At 42.2% G+C, this 10,942-nt stretch overlaps 1 non-coding gene across 1 annotated transcript; it reads right to left on the bottom strand.

Annotated features, from left to right (window-relative positions):
* Positions 1–5,053: 5,053 nt before the first annotated feature.
* Positions 5,054–5,128, bottom strand: Trnat-ugu (transfer RNA threonine (anticodon UGU)). Its single transcript has one exon. It is a non-coding gene; the product is annotated as a tRNA-Thr (tRNA).
* Between the last annotated feature and the right edge of the window lie 5,814 nt (positions 5,129–10,942).

Genomic DNA, 10,942 nt, shown 5'->3' on the forward strand with positions numbered 1-10,942 from the left:
CTAAATTTATACTCTGCAAGGCACCATAGCGCCATACTGTGTGTAATGGAGGGTGTTTCTGCTAACACTGTTTTCTCCCGTTCCCTGTTACATTCGCAAATGGCGTGTGGGAAAAATTACTGTTTGTTATGACAGTCAATTTCTCCAGTTTTTTTCTTCGCGGGCATTTCGCGACATTTATGTGGGAGCAAGTAATATATTTTCTGAATCCTCAAGGGACGTGGTGCACAACGCTTTCCTTGTAATGTCTGACTGGAATTTGTTGAGCATCTCCGTAACGCTCCTTCCGGATAAACGAGCTCGTGACGAAACGCGCCGCTCTTCGTTGTACAAGGTGTGATAAAAATATGGCGAATAATTTCATTAGAAACAAAATAATAAGCTTACGTGGAATTTGATTTAATCTCCTTCAAAATACAGTCCTAGGCTAGTAATGCACTTATCCCACTGTTGAATCCATGACTGGAAGCATTTCTGGAAAGCTTCTTTTGAAATGGCGTTCAGCTGCTCTTTTGGGGCCCTCTCAATGTCAGAAATGGCGTCAAAACGTTTCTCTTTAAGTACATTTTCAATTTTTGGAAAGAGCCAGAGGTCACATGATGCTAAATCTGGTTAGTAAGGCAGAGGTGGACAGACAGGGAGACTTTTTCTGGCCAAAACCTTTCGAATCAAAAGCGAGGTGTTACACAGTGCATTGTCGTGATGAAGAAGAAAGGCTTTGGCCCATTTTTCCGGTCTCTTTCTTCATAAACTGTTTCGAAAAGGCTGCAGTACGCCCTTGTAAAATTCTGCGTTTATAGTCCTCCTTGGGACGAACTCTGATTGCACTATGCCTTCAGTATCGAAAAAATAAAGACCATGACTTTTATATTCGATTTTGACTGACGTGCCGTTTTACGGCGAGGAGATTCAATGGTTCTGCATTGGAAGCTCTGAATTTTCATCTTGGGGTCATATCCACAAATCCAGTTCTCTCTGCTGTTACGATTTTGAACACAAAGTGCGTATCTGAATGACGTCGATCCCTCAGCGTCGTGCTGACTGACACACCGTTTTCCTCTTGTTCATGACTCAAAAGTCTAAGAACAAATTTTGCACTCACTCGTATCGTTTGCAAATTATCGGTTAAAATGCTTTGTTTACTTCTATTGTGCTGGATGGCAGTAACTAGCAACTTACTACGATTCAATGAAATTACAAAACCGTGAAAGTTGCAAGGAAGTCTATTTTTGTTTAAATGGCTACCATTTTCGTACTTTCGTCCATTATCAAGCCATTCACATAAGTCCCAACATAACGCCGTAATGTGTGTACGATTGCCACATTGCCTGTATGGGTGGCGAAGTGCAAGACACTATTTCCGTGCAGCAAAATAACATCTGTGTAATTATGACGATTTTGTTCAAATGGCTCTGAGCACTATGGGACTTAACATCTACGGTCATCAGTCCCCTAGAACTTAGAACTACTTACACCTAACTAACCTAAGGACAGCACACAACACCCAGCCATCACGAGGCAGAGAAAATTCCTGACCCCGCCGGGAATCGAACCCGGGAACCCGGGCGTGGGAAGCGAGAACGCTACCGCATGACCACGAGATGCGGGCGACGGTTTTGTAATTTCATTAAAATCCATTGTACAGACCCGTACGAGATGCTAAGATCTTCGGTAAGCCCTCGAATAGTTATTCGCCTGTTTTAACGAATAATTTTTTTCTACTTTTTGCACGTTTTCTTCTGTTTATGAGGTTAATGGAGGTCCTGAACATTGCTCGTCTTCTATCGACTAATTTCCTCTTTTAAATCGCTCATACTACATGTAAACAGTCTTCAGAGTTACAGCATTATTGCCATACGCCAATTTCAACATTTTATAAGTTACTTTGACACTTTTTTGCGACTTGAAACGGAACTTAATATACACGTGTTATTCAGTATCCATGATGTGCGACAGTTATGGTAAACACAACCTCACTCTAGAGTCTCTGGACATTTACTGACAAGTTAAACGTGTTCCATCTTGATAGTACCTTCTCTGCGGATAAGGATACCGCACAAATTATATCAAATTGTTGTCGGATCAACAGTTGCTGCTAAAAAAAGTTTTATAAACCACTTCTGTCGTGAATGAATTACATTCGCTTAAAATCTATAAACGAATTTGAATGAGGCATCTGCTCTTCTTCGACATCAACAGGATGCTTATAAGTTAAAATATGACCTACCAGTGTTCCTTGTAAACAGGATACAGCCTCACTATCGAGCATAGAGATTTACAGGTAATCATGTATGAGAAGTAGAGAGAGAGAAGTAACATCATTACAATGTGCGTAGTGATGGAATGAGAGGATTACTCCACATTGCTGACAATAGCGATATCTTTTCTACGGCGATCGATGTATCACAGCTTCTGCAGAAAAAAGAAGCATCAGTGTGCCTCCTTCTTCTTCCCACTTTGGAAGATGCCCATCATACTTAACGAAAGTTCTTATCTATCCCGTAATCTTCGTCGCTTTTTTGTGGCATTGCCGTCATGAAACGTTGCACCAGAGTTCAGATACGCCCTGGCGAAAATGTGCGTGAAATTTTAGTAACTAACACATTCGAATATTATTTTCTTCATTCGCACGCTGCTGAAAACTTTATTCATTATTCGCCACCGCCTTTTTAGTTCATAACATCCATCTCATAAGTATTTCTTGGCATTACATGGAGAACGGAGAGTCTGCTACCGCTCCTTCAATATTTGCGGCGTTATAAGCGGCGGGCAGACTCTATTTCGGTCGCTGTCCGCAGTTTTCTGCGGCTCGCAGTCTGCTTTATTATTCTGGCTGCTGCTTGCAACCCAGTGGGGGCTCCGCGGGGCGAGTTTGCTGGGGGTGGAGCGGGGAAACATGGCACTCGTCCGCGGAAATTAAGAAGCGCCAGCGACGCCGACTTTCGGCCATTAAAGTGAGCGTTTTGCATCCTAACGAGCGGCTCCGATTAAAAGTGTCAGCGATGAGCGGCAATAACACTGCAAAGAACTTCAGACCGCTAACCACGCAGACCTGCCGCTTCGCCATTCCCGTATTCTCGCTGTTCCGGAGAGAGAAACGGGTTCGATCGACCGCTGATATCGACGTGGTGTTCTCCTGTTCGTTTATCTCTCTCTCTCTCTCTCTCTCTCTCTCTCTTGTTGCAGGAAAGAGAGAAAAAGAAAACAGTATAAAAATGACACTGATAGTATCAACACTGCATATATTTTTCCGCTTTATTCCAGAACATTATACAAGTACGAAAAATAGATGTAGGAGTATATGGCATATCATGATAGTCGTTTCCAGAAAGGTTTTGTTTCTTATTAGGAAATCAGAGAGCACAAACTTTTATTAGCAGCAATACAATGTTTGCACCACACACAAAACATTTGGACACTTAAATGTGCCTATCATTGTCCTAGTAGTATCGCTATAAATGTCCACCCTTATAAGCAGCACACACTGCAATGGTTGACGTACATTTCTGGTGATTTTGTTGTTTTCTCTTTACATGTCTACATTTTTCAATATAAGAGCTGAATATTTCGTAGGGGTACATTTACATATAGTAAGACACATACAGATTGTTGTTTCACACTGTATTTCTAAATAATATTTTGGCAAATATCGGTAAAACATAAATAAATCTGTCTTCATTATCCGTTGTTTTATCCACGTCCATTAAAGGTCACTGTGAGAAAGTCACTTGCAAATGACGCCCAGTTTCTGTTGCACAATGTCCACATACCGTGTTCAGTCGTATGTGTTCTACTTTCTACCACTCTTACGTAGTTAGATTGCTTCGTTTCGTGTCAGAGATAAAAACTGCCAACGTCGTGGTCATAGACACATCTTGCTAGCAAGCTGCTAATTCAGATAACGCAAACTTTATAGTCGACAAAATAGAATGCGAAAACGAGGATGGAATATTGTATTACTAGGAGTCCTTCCACTTCCGTGCAGTTCGTTACGCAACAAAATCTTAATGCCCAATAGTAATAATGATCAAGTCACTCTAAGAACTATAGAAGATTTATATAGGCTAGTAGCTTACGTTTTCTTCATTGTTTTATGTCGAAGTTGTCAGTACGTTCAGGTTCACACAGTGCAAGCTGCCGTCGAGGATCTGGATTACACAATGGAATTAAGCGCGCCTAATAATTCATGATATTCGAAAACCCAAAATCGACTGAGGTGTGTCATTGGATACGGCAGTTCACTAGCATTTAAGGGGAATGGGAGGCGAAGCGCTGTTAAAATACCGATCCAGCAGTCCAAATTAAGGTTTTTCACGGTTTTTGTATCTTTACGAAGGACACAGTCAATTTCGTTAGCCCTCCTTATCTTATGCCTCGTTTCATTTCCAACGAACTTTAATTCCAGTCTTCCTCCCTTCTAAAATTGAAGTAACAAAACAGTCTGTGTGCGAATAATAGAGAAACGCCCATCGCAAAAATTACGCCTATTAGGTTTATGATTAAAAACGTATTACCATATTTTTACTATTTCCAGATTAACAGCACATAACATATGTGTGTTCACTACAGTATTCTGACATTTCTTACGCGGCGTCGTCTAGTAAAAATAAGGTAAAACTAAGAATTTTATTTACACCATATCAAGTGTCATATTAGGTCACAGAAATCATCAAATTCAGTAGCGATGCAGACCAACACTATGCACATGGAGCACATGAGAACTCCTGAAGGTGCTTCAGTTGCTTTACCGCAAGTGCAAGTGCTGCTATCTGCAAAGAAGATAGGGCAAGCAGGGAAGGGGAGAATCAGAAGCTCGCGCGCAAGCTGAGTGCTGGGTACCCTACGCACTGAGGTCATACCAATACGTGACAAAGCTTATGGAATATATGACGAAGCTTTATGTTGAATTATATATGACGGTAGTATCTGTTCCCGAAAGAACAGTTACCGTGGATGACCATGCAGCTTTGCTAGAAATGAAATGATAATTAAATAGACACCCTAGCTGCATACAGGCGTTGATGTACTTCATTGGGGACATGTTGAAAACGTGTGCCCCGACCGGGACTCGAACCCGGGATCTCCTGCTTACATGGCAGACGCTCTATCCATCTGAGCCACCGCAGGCACAGAGGATAATGTGTCTGCAGGGACTTATCCCTTGCACGCTCCCCGTGAACAGATACTCGGGAACAGATACTACCTTCTTGTGCGAACGCACACGCTGTGCCCGAACTCGTACGGGACTTGGTAGATTAATCTGCCACGAGTAATGAGTATGATGGGCAAACATCTATTAGGCGCACTACGAATGTAGTGGTGTGGACATGTTGGGAATGTGGGCCTCACGGGGAGCGCGCAAAGTCCCTGCAGACGCACTATTCTCTGTGCCCGCGGTGGCTCAGATGGATAGAGCGTCTGCCATGTAAGCAGGAGCTCCCGGGTTCGAGTCCCGGTCGGGGCACACATTTTCAACATGTCCCCAATGAAGTACATCAACACCTGTATGCAGCTAGGGTGTCTATTTAATTATCATTTCATGTTGAATTATGTTGTCTTACTTTGTTGGAGTTATTATGTTTTGTTAGCCAAGAGTGATTTCTGGTTTTACTTCGACATATTATTTAATAATAGGCTTGGTAGGTAGTATAATGCATTTGTGGACTGTGGGTGTGCTAACGTAACAAAGTGAATGTGTCGCTGGTGTTGTGAGACAATGGACCTTGGGTATCAGGCCTTTCGAAGGGACAGAGAGACAACAATGTGGATTCGTTTGCCCTGCTTGGCGTCATCGTCTAGGATAACCATGCTGCATGGCATAATTCTGGTGATGCTACACCACTTCAGTGGTGAAGTGGTGCAGCACTGCGAAACCAGCAGCTCTAGGGAGTAGTACTGTTAAAGAGGTTGGAGGACGCCGTACTAGCCAGCCACCACTGACTTACAATGTATGAGAAGTAAGGAATGAGGTACGAAGACCAGAGGAAATGTTTCAAGAATTATGTCTTGAGACGTAAGGAATGAGGTATGAAGACCGGAGGAAATGTTTCCCGAATTATGTCTTGAGGCCGAGAGAAAAGGAGTATTGAAGAAAGTACGAGGAGAATACCTAGGGTTGTCTCTCTCCTCTAAACGGCTGCGAAAACAGTTGCGTCAAGTGATGGATATAGCGCCATACATGCTGCTGCATCATAAAAGGAGATGGTTCGATGCAAGTGGGAAATTCTTAAAGATAGTCCTTGGGATTACAGATACCGATGATGCCCGGGAATTAAATGAGACGCTGAGTAAAGCGAGGGAAGTTACTGAAAGCAACAGAGCTGTTATGGAATGGCATACCGCACAACTAGCAATCCTGGAACAATGTGTACTGAATACTAATGGAGCGTTGGGGATTTAAGTACGGTAATGACAGGATTTGTAAAAATAACCGTGGGGACAGTCGTTCGAAAATTTAATGTGATATAGACACGAGTGGATGTGTTAGATACCAGAATCGCGGTGATAAAACATCTGCAGTCGGCAGCGGACAGCATAGTTGGTGCTGAAATGGAAGTAACAGCATTATAGCAGACAGTACACCAGGTGGTGCGAAGGCAACTGGGAACTGCAGAGCTATCTCCGAGCCAGTTCGTGGCTGGTATATGAAGGGTCCAGGAACTGTAGCATGTAGAGAAACCGACAGACCAAAGCTTGTCGTTATTCTACCATATGGCTACAGTAGAGATTAGCACCGCTAGAGCTCAGCCTCATAAGCTAGCTTAGTTTCCAGTAGCCAGTGTTGATACGCACTGCAAACTTTTCGCGGTCCACCGCTATTCAGCAAAATTGGAAGCTCTGGGAAAGTACATGCAGGGAAAAACACAGGAAGTAGTGCCGATCTGCAAAGAGAAAGGAAGCTAGCTCCAAGTTGATATCAACGGAAGAGTTCCACCATTGTCAGAGAGAGCAAGTTTCTATTTGCTCAACCAGGATGGTCCAGACGACACGAAATCATGTGAGATATAGTTATTTCTTGGAAAAGCAGATGCAATGGGATGTCAAAGGGCTGTTCTGGCTCCACACCGTTACTTCCAATGGGCTTACATGCATTGGATTTCCTTCATGTTTACACCTGAAGTAGTGATTATAAATTTTTATGAGCAGGGAAGACGTAAGGGAATGATGAGACAGGAAATACAGGATAGGAGTTTATTGATCGATGATACTACCTGTGATATAGTAGGAACTTCTTTTCACCTCCTAGCTACTGCTGCTGTAACCATTGTAATGAATGTGACACAACCCTCTATGTTCTGGCCAGGAAAACCATTGCCTGTGCTAGTAATTCAGCATATAGCTTACCTAAGAACATCTTGCTGAGCAAATGCTGTGACGTGCACGGAAATACCATGGTAAGCAACTCAGTACAACCACGACCATGAGTGTCTCAGTTTCTGGTACCGCTGTGGTTATGAATCTACCCTTTGCGTAACCTGTACCTACTTTAAGTGGAAAACCGCCCCATCATTCAAACTCTCAGTGCATCTGCAATCGATTATTAAACAGCCTATAACCATACGGCTTACGATGAATTAGAGTAAAAATTAGAGGAGAATATAGTATTTTTTATTTCGACCCATGAATTATGTATTAAAGGTTTTATTCAGAAATGTGGTCACGTCAGAATCCGGGGGACTGGATTTTTCCAATTGTTGAGGAGTGTTGCACAACAGCTATATCACTTGCCACATTGCAGTTCCAAAATTTTTCTTCAACTCAGTCGCAGAGCTAAATGAGTTGCGTAATCAACATTGCTGTTTTAACTCGATTTCTGAGAATAACCCTTCTTTTAACGTGGGTTGACGTACTGACCTGTCTTTTAAGTCTGATGAGGAAGTGGCGGTTTCTTCAACTGTAAAATATAATTTTACCGTCGCTTTGATTATACCGTTCGAGTTTATGTGATTCTCGTGTCAAGGTCATAATAGTATTAAAAATGTAACGGTGCAGTTGGACTGTATAAGATTATTAAACAACTAGATGATAAACCTGACATTACCCCAGGTGTTCATTTTGTCAACTTTCTATTAGAAACGGAAACAAAAAAATGAAATGTGATGTGTTTGCAGTAAAGGATAAAAGTATTAAAATTTGCCTGCACGATGCGGGACTTTTCCACGCATCTCATTGCTTATGACATCATATCTCTTGAACTAAGCGTTATACGCTGATATATTCGTGTAGTTACATTCAGCAGCTTATTTGGATACTGTTAACGAAATATGTTGCGAAGATAGTAACAAAGAAGTAATAAACTTAAACGCATGTAAAATGCGACAGTTTTTCGCGCACTCCAGTGTTTATGGCGCCTTATCACTTGAACTGTCGTAGGTAGGTGGTTCTCACCCCCACAGCAATTGTTATCTGACAGGAAGGGATACGTGCACCCAGTCTGATTGAAATCGGTCCTGTAGCTTAGGAAGAGATGTGAAACATACATACATACATATTCCATTTTTTTACTGTAATAAGTACGGATTGATGTCAATCAACACGTTTCAGTTTGTTCATGCCTGCAAAATTCCTGAACAGATGTAAGCAATGGCATTATTGTAACCCCATGGAAGTTAATTTTTACGAACATCACCCAGTCCCTTGTATGCATGATCCTGCCTTGAACATAGGGACAAATGTAATTCCAACTACTATCGATTTATTACAAATCATTTATTTAAAAAATATTGAAAATTTAATTCGAGTTGGATAATTGTAACTCAACGGCAGCCTCATAAGTGTTTTACAAGTCATACGAAAAGGTAATTAATTGTAATTCTGTGATTGGTGTTTTAACTCTTGGACCACTAATGCGTCGCCCTAGCCAGCAGGCCGTTCTATTGTTTTTAACTGCAAGGCGATAAGACGAGCCTCATTATATTCTGGTTGGTGCAGGGAAGGAAGGAAGGAAGGAGGCGAAAGGGGAAGAGAGAAGGGGGAAAAACTTAATTTCCCGGATCGCTCATCTCGCTCGCCGATCCTACCCCCTTCACCTCCCCGTATTTCAGCGGGTTATCTTCTACCGCATTGAGTAGAGCTAGGGATTCGTCTGGAAACTAATTTCTTTGTGCGGTCGGAGAACTGTCGATAGCGAGCTAAATGCGAAAAAAGAAGAGAAGATGGTGGAGATTCAATCTCGTAATAAATGAGGTGGCAATATCGATGATGTAATAGACAGAAGGAGAGTGCGGGCAATGGCGGCCGCGGATATTCCAGCCGTTAGAACAGCGCCGGCGCCGCAGAGTCCATTACGGCAGCAATCAGCAATTTCTTTCTCCTTAATAAATGGCCACGTTTCCGCCTCGGGTATTTGTAACAAGAGTTATTTCTACAGCTTGTCAGCAGCCGGGAAACTCGCACTTTCCGGAAATGTAAGCTATACCGCCTGTTGGCAGTTCCACCGGAGCATTAAATGTGGCAAATATTTTCTGGCTCAAAAACTAATATTGCAACATCACGGCCCTTTTTCCAGCCGGGGTAAAAGCAGTTGTTCTGCGCCTGAAAAAGGACGAAGTATTTCAACAAGTGGAGAGAATGTCACTTTCACAAAGAACAAAAAATTGCCTGTACTTTTAGAACACTCTCAGATGTAAGATATTCCTTTATTGGGAAGACTTAGAGGATGTCCAAGAAGTGCCTGTACCCCTCTTAACTATGGGCATCTAGGGAAATAAATAGTTCTTTAATTCATATCCCTGCTTTGAAACTGATGGAATTTTCTTTTCACAGTATTGTGTTATTCCGTTTGAGTATTGCATTATTTCAATTGCAAAATTGCCGACCGTTGTTGGCCGAGCGGTTCTAGGCGCTTCAGTCTGAAACCGCGCTACCGCTACGGTCGCAGGTTCGAATCCTGCCTCGGGCATGGATGTGTGTGATGTCCTTAGGTTAGTTAGGTTTAATTAGTTCTAAGTTCTATGGGACTGATGACCTCAGATGTTGAGTCCCATTGTGCTCAGAGCCATTTGAACCAATAATTGTTGTTTTTGATAAGTTCCTTCCTAACTGAAATTTCAGAACTTTAAAGGTTGAGTTATGTGTAAATATTATGGAAAATGCGACGGTGTTACTAAGAATGTCCCAAACGATATTTTCAGGTTATGTACCCTACATATACATCAGCACCTATTTGCAAAGTATATTGTTAATAGGAGTTAAACAGATTTAACGAAATTCTTTTTTTTAGTTTTCTTTAGGTTAGTTAGGTTAAAGTAGTTCTAGGTTCTAGGGGACTGATGACCTGAGAGCCACTGCCGACAGCAGGGTGTATTTCCGAAACTTCGCTCATTGTCAATTGCCATTCAACTCAGACCACGATCGTAACATTTAATTGTAAGTACAGGGATAAAACATATATGTGACCGGTTTTCTAGAATGATTCCGTGTATGCATGGCCTGTGGTGGGAGTGATTCAAGTTTCCCATTAATGGCAGCAGCTATTCGAATGCAGAGGCCTGTTGGAGTGTAGGAATGTATCTGAGTTAACTTTGACGTCCTCGTGACGACCGAACAGCGAACTAATACTTAGTATGTGTTGGGCGGCTTTCGGGATCAAGTTGAAATTTGAAAAGATCGTGTATGGAGGTGCGTTTGCGCTGGACCGTTATTCCCTCCCATGTATACCGTTCGGTTGACCGCTTTTGCACATTTCGCGCCTTTATTTAGTTGAGAGAAAATCGCTTGCGGTGTGTGCATCTAGCATGTGGAAGACACGTTTGCCTGTCTCTAGACATTGGGAAGACCTTACTTGGCTTGTAAATTATAGCAATGATTTGGAATCTGTTACATGACCGACATCGGTATTCGAGAGCGGAAACATCAGTTTCTTCTATTTATTTCTAGTTACTCAGTGGTTTACAGCACGAATTATGCTGCACTAGCGATTGGGTAGGATGCTGCCCAGTGT

The sequence above is a fragment of the Schistocerca nitens genome, chromosome 1 (assembly GCF_023898315.1).
Source record: "Schistocerca nitens isolate TAMUIC-IGC-003100 chromosome 1, iqSchNite1.1, whole genome shotgun sequence".
Classification (NCBI taxonomy): domain Eukaryota; kingdom Metazoa; phylum Arthropoda; class Insecta; order Orthoptera; family Acrididae; genus Schistocerca; species Schistocerca nitens.